This window comes from Coturnix japonica, chromosome 2 (genome assembly GCF_054131305.1).
Source record: "Coturnix japonica strain WE chromosome 2, WE-NBRP24, whole genome shotgun sequence".
NCBI lineage: Eukaryota > Metazoa > Chordata > Aves > Galliformes > Phasianidae > Coturnix > Coturnix japonica.
In genome coordinates, this window is record NC_140664.1 from 70,292,571 (window position 1) to 70,299,461 (window position 6,891).

Here is a 6,891-nt window from a genome sequence, read left to right on the forward strand (position 1 = left end):
TAGAGCAAGTGGCCAAAAAATACAGCCACCAAAAAGGATGCAACTAGAAAAAAAGCAGCAGATAGTGTCTCATAACTTACACCAGACATATCCAATTCACATCCTGGCCAAGCCCATCCAAATGTATTAGTTTCACTAAGTCACAAATCCCATTAGTTTTATGGTTCTGATGCTCTCATTTTTTTATGTTTTAATAAAAATATTTAAAAAATAAATTTTGTTGCCTATATGCATTCACTACATTATGTTGGAGGGCTGCTCCAAAAGTAATGCCCCCTATGTTATTATGTTGATCCACATCGTCAGAAGCGGATGTTGGTGGTACAGCAGCAGAGGATGAACTTTCCCACCAATATTCTGTTACATGTTGTTGCTGTGTGACAGAGGGCAGCAGAAGGGTAGTCTGACAGAATGGCATCTGACATAGAAGCGCATATGAAACAGGCATGTCACTGAATTCCTCCAAGAGGAAAATATTACACCCACTGACATTCACTAATGCTTGCTAAATATTAATGAAGACCAAACAGTGGATGTGAGCACAGTGGGGCAGTGCATGGTGCATTTCAGCAGTGGTGATAGCCACATAGCTAATGGTGATAACTATGTTGAAAAGTAGTGTATTGTAGCTGAGAATTTGCTGTCAAATAGTGTTATTGTGCTCCCTGTATCTATCGGAGTTTCTATGGAAATAAACATGAGGCATTACTTTCAGAAAGACATATTTATTTTATATGTGGCCCTCTTCACTGCAGCCTAGGCAAACCAAAAGTTTGGACACCCATCACTTACATCTTCCCCCTCAGAATATGGATATATGTGGTGTGAAATATTCCCAATCCAGTTTGAGAATCAAAAACAAGGAGCTCTCTGATAAGGCTGCACTGTAAGGCTTAAGAACAAGCTTTGTTCTTGGCTCCTCTGCAGTTCTATGAGACTTCACCTAAATCGCTTGCACCTGTCTTGCTGTATCCATCCATCACTATGTTGAAAAGACACAAAGAAATAATGTTGTCTTGTTTTCTTTACCCAGATCTCCTAGGTGGGTTACAATACTTTCAGAAGAGAGAATCTCTTTATTGCTGAAGTTTATCTAGGCAAATTAGATGAGCCCCAAACTGTTCTAACCAGACCACGATCTTTGTCAAGGTCTCTCTGTGTCACTGTAACAGTCACTAGAACAGTGCTCACTAAGTCAGGCACTCACTTTGTTCAGCTAACAGAGGATTTAGAAAACACAGCATGTAACTCCAGCCCATCCTCAGAGTCTTTTTTCAAACAGACCTTGTGCCACTTCAGTAGTTCGCTTCACACAAGGAAACAAAACTATCAAAGCCCATGAAACACCTTCCTTCCCTCTCTCAATCAGGTCACACCAGGATTCCCTAATTATGACTCAAGTAAACAGGAAGGCAGAGAAAGAGGTCTTAAGGTACAAACATAATCATGGCATCTCTTCACAATGCTTAGCTCTAGGCAGTAAATGCAGGTGATGTTGCTGGAGAGCACAGGTCATCTTAGGCTGGCCATACACTGAGGGAGGAAGGTAGCACTCTGAATTTGTTTGCATAAAACATGTTAGTTCTGTTTGTCCCCTCCTATCTGGAGCAGCAAGCCTCCCAAGATGTGTATTACATGTTATTCAGAGGTAGCTGGTTTTAAATTAACATCTGCATATGCTCAAAGAGAGTGTTTAATTGTAACTATTTTGATGGAGTACCAATTATTAAAATATTATTTTAATAATATATTTTAATAAAATATTATTAAAATTATTAAAATTGTGAAAAATAAGTTTTTAGTATCAGTACTGCCAGAAAACAAGCTAAGGATGGGAAAGTGATCTCGCAGTTTCTTTCCTACATAGCCATCTTTTGGAGAAGAAACCACAATAAACTGTCAGGTCACTGTCAGTTCATCAGAAAAAAAAATGCCATGGTTGCCTTTCTCAGGATATTTTGAGTTCATTCGCACTGGAAATACACAAGAATAAGAAGTCTCATGGTATTTCTGCCAATTGATGTCTGGATTGCATTATCGTTTGAGAAAGAGTCAGAGCTCCTCCCAGAACGGGTAGTCATTTCCATGAAGAGGCATGAAACAGAGCCAAAGCTTAGAGCAGATAACTGGGAAGCAAGCGCAGAGCATCCCCAGGCTCCCTGTTCTCACCACAGTGCCCACAGACCATGCTGCTGGCTGGGCAGCTGAGAGCCCTCAGCTGAGAGCCCTCTGCTCTTGCTAGCAGCCAGGTGTCTGCTTTCAACACCAAGAGAAATTTAGAATCCTAACTCTAAAAACACTTCTCTTTTTTTTTTAAATATTGACTCCTCCTACTTCACTTTTCTCTATCAAGGGTATTCACTAAGGCTCACAGCAGCCTTGTCCCTTGTTATGGCCTCAAAAGGGAGACAGCAGCTCTCCCATTAAGAAAATCATCAGAAAAAAGAATTTGCTTGAGCTGTTCTAGTCTGTACCTGGAATGAGCTCCTGTCTCTCACCAGAGCCTCTGACCAGAATGAGAGCACAGAGGCATTAGCCTTACTGGAAAAAGTTAACTTATGTAAAAAGTTCTTGTGCAGTATGAAAGCTACCAGCCCATACAAGCTTGCATGTCACTCTGTGGAATCAAACTGCCTGGTTCAGAAACATAAACACAATCTGTGGGTCTATATGCCTGCATGTGTGTATATGTACACCCATGAGTGCAGAGTACAGTTTTAAATTGTTTTATTGTGAAATAATCTTTCAGAGCAATATATCCTCTAGGGGAAAAAATAATAACAATAAAAAAATCAATCCTCCTTGTTTTCTCCTGGTCAGATTATGTTTTGTCACTAATTAGTCTGCTCATTAAGTCATTCCATGCTTTCCCCACATCTTTTCCCTTTTTTCTACCACAGCATAAGAGAGACAGTTGGTCTTCTGTCTTTGGATCCTAACAAGTGCACCCTGCAGCCAGGCTCATGTGCTCCCCAGGCTGGCAGCCATCGAGTAAATCCTGAATCAGGCTGATTGGCTGCATTTAGTGTACTGAGACATTATGAGGAGCCATGGCGCTGGGTGCCAGTGAGCAAGGTTCATGCCTCACAGCAGGAGACAGAGCAGTTGGCTGCATAAACATCTCACATCTGTTTGCCTAGCAAATGCCACCCATAATGGAATAAGATCAGCTACAGAAAGATCTGCCAGGTGCTTTTGAAGGCATCTCCAATCCAAAGAAACCACCAAAATGATTCTGCAAATCATTAAGAGTTTTTAGAATTACTGCTTTGACAATGTGCCCTGGCCATACTTGATCCTCAAACAGACCCTGAGTTTTTCCTTCCTTCACACTACAGTCCCACCCTCCTGCAGACTCCATTGCTTGTGACCAAATGTAACACACAACTCATCTTCTACAGGTACATTCTTTGCTGTCAGTCAACTCAGGAATAAATGCAGCAGGGTACCCAGAGGATCTGTGTATCCTGAGTGGAATAAGTGCTGAAGTTCATAATCCTGCATTCCATTATAAACTACTCACACAATGACTTTGTGGCAGGATTTTCATTTTATCAGACCAGCGAGGCAAACTAAAGTAACATTACACAGGCATCCATCTCCTTGGATCTATGTGCACTGTCACATCAGAGAGCTGCTTGCTGTTGAGTGAGTGTTAAGGTGAAAATGTGCATCAGTGTGACACATCACAGCCTCTAGATACTGAGAGAGAGATTTCAATAAGGTCACATGTCTAACACCAGCAGGCAGGCAACTCCTTGCAACTCTTGGAAATAACACAGTGCATAATACAGAGACATTTCAGGGAGACTAACATGATACGACCATACTCTGTATTAAAACACAGTGCCCCAGCTAAATGCACCATCCGGTTCATGAGGACTGAGAATTGAACTGCTTTGTATTCCCACATATCTTCAGCTGAAGTCATGGCATAGGAGTGTGTTTCCATCAAGAAACAGTCAAGTCCTTCTCAGGGCTAACACATGGGTGGGAAGATGCATGGGTAACTCACAAAGAACTGAAATTACCAAACTTGGAGAATACAGATACAGAAAAGAAGCATAAGAGTCATCCTATGACTGCACAAAATATCTGGCCTATACAAAACAAAGTCTTCATTGCTGGCTCCACTGCCTTCTTTCCAAATGTTATTAAATCTCCTCAGTCTTGAGCTGAGAAACATTCTGAGAGGATAACATTTCCTACTTCAGTCTTTCAGAGCATCAGGTACCATGGGACTCAAGCCCCATGCTACCAAAACACAAGTAAAGCCGTGAACGTTAATTTGGATGCACACTTTATTATTTCAGGCTGAAGAGGGAAACATCCAGACTAAAACAAGGTGGCAGCACTAAAGACGTGGAGCTTTTTATTCTCCAGAACTGCAGACTTACTCCACCATGCTGCCTTGCCCAGTGCCACTTCCATGTAGCAAGGTGCAGGCAGAACCCCACTGTTCCACTACACATATACCTCCTCATGATCACTTTTCCCTCAGGTAAACACCTTCAGTGCTAAGTAAAACTACACGTGCACGGTGAATGCTTGCCATACTGCTCACACAGGAAATCAAAACTGTTTATTTTTGCAGCAGGCAATTTGTGGACTAATTTATACAGATGTAGTTATTCAGAGACTCATTAACAGTAAGTATCAAGATCCTAAATTGCTGCAACATCAACCCACAAATTGTGCCAAATTATGCTACACATAGAAGCAGGACCCAGTCTTGTCAGATCCGAAGTTTTAAAGTTGAATATTACCTTTACTATCTGCTTGTCAGCCATCTTTCTCCAGCAGGATGGATTTTTTTAATGTGATCAAATGTAAGTGTTCCTCAGGATGAAATGGGAAAGAAAGTAGGGCCCAAGCGCTCTAAAAACCACCTCAATAAAATTATGTCCATAACTGATCTCTTGTTCCTCTATCATGTAACTATCATGTAGGCTGCTGGGTTCTTTGAGAGAAAAAAGAATTCTTACATTTCTCCTATTGGAGCTGTTCTACTTCTCAATATGTATAAATTCATTAAGAGAGAGAGAGACAAACTAATTAGTATACTTTGCTAGGATGGCTGGGTATCTGGTCCCAGTCCCTGCTCTGGTGAATTTCTCATTACTTTTACAAAGGGGAGCCAGGGGCAAAAGACAAGTTATCAAACAGAGAATCCTATAGCTCAGTGGGCAGAGGTTTCATGTGCACTGTCACATTGTGTTTGAGTGCCCTGAGAATGAGACTCAGGGGTAAAAGATGATGTGATTCACAATGATCAATCTAACCTGAAAACCCTTCTTCCTCACTACCCCAGAACAACACCCATTGGTTTGGTCAGGCGCTCCAAGAGTTTTACAGTGTAAACAATGGTAGGTTTTGAATGCCAGGTTTTTGTTCTCATCATCCCTTTCCCAGAGTGACATATGCAAGCTTTATTATAAGCATTCATTTATTGCTTGCATTTAAATTTATACACTGCACATAAAAGATTAATACATATCCATGAAGACAACTTCTAGATCAAAATTAATGAAACCAATTGAGTAATTAGGTGGCTGTTCTACATGTTTTTATTCTAACATTATCCTATCACATACTATACCACGCTGAAAGTGCTTTAATGTATTTTGTATGTGTTGTGAAATGCTTTTGCGGTCTCTTGCCACTGCACCCTGGTGAAAAACGCCCCCTGGTTAGAAGTGTTTGAATAAATTACTAAATCCAGTACAAAGGAAGAAAGCAAGTACAGAAACTGGGGAGGAGGAGAAATCAGTGCAAGAAGAGAATATATTCTTAGACACAATCTCCCTTGCATAATACTTTGTTCAGTTGACTGTGTTTTTGTTTAGCACTAAGGGAAGAGGCTTTTTGCAGATTAGAACATTTTGAGCATTTGATGGAAGGCAGGGAAAGTTTATAAATAAACAGAACCGCAAAGGAACAATAGACGCCAGCATCTGTAGTCACTTGTGAGTTATGTTTCCAAGCACCAGCCTAAGAATATGAATAATTTCTGTGCAGACCACACATCTCCCAGTCCAGGTCAGCGAAAGTAAGAGCCCCTGCACTGCCGTTATTTGTCTTCAAGACTAACCCCATACAAGACAATGACTTTTTTTTTCCTATTAATGAATGAACACATTGTATTTCCGAAGAGCTTTTAAATCATGAAGGAGAAAAAATAATTTCTTCCGACCTTTCTTTTTCTCTCTATTGAGGGCATAAAACAGCGCTCCACCTGCTACCACTCACAGACCAATAACTTAAATTTTTGGCACTTAGTTGTAGACTCAGTAGATCCATCCACACCTGCTTTTCCCTTAATTAGTTGGCTATCCAAAGGCTGCAGACTGTCTGCTGCCAGCTTCCTGTACTAATAGGAAGATCATTTAGGGCTAATGTAAGAGTTCAAAATAAATAAATATATAAAACTCATGCAGAAACACTAATGAGGTAAACTAACAGAAAAAGAAAGAAAGAAAGAAAGAAAGAAAGAAAGAAAGAAAGAAAGAAAGAAAGAAAGAAAGAAAGAAAGAAAGAAAGAAAGAAAGAAAGAAAGCAAGGAAGGAAGGAAGGAAGGAAGGAAGGAAGGAAGGAAGGAAGGAAGGAAGGAAGGAAGGAAGGAAGGAAGGAAGGAAGGGAGGAAGGGAGGAAGGGAGGAAGGGAGGAAGGGAGGAAGGGAGGAAGGGAGGAAGGGAGGAAGGGAGGAAGGGAGGAAGGGAGGAAGGGAGGAAGGGAGGAAGGGAGGAAGGGAGGAAGGGAGGAAGGGAGGAAGGGAGGAAGGGAGGAAGGGAGGAAGGGAGGAAGGGAGGAAGGGAGGAAGGAGGAAGGGAGGAAGGGAGGAAGGGAGGAAGGGAGGAAGGGAGGAAGGGAGGAAGGGAGGAAGGGAGGAAG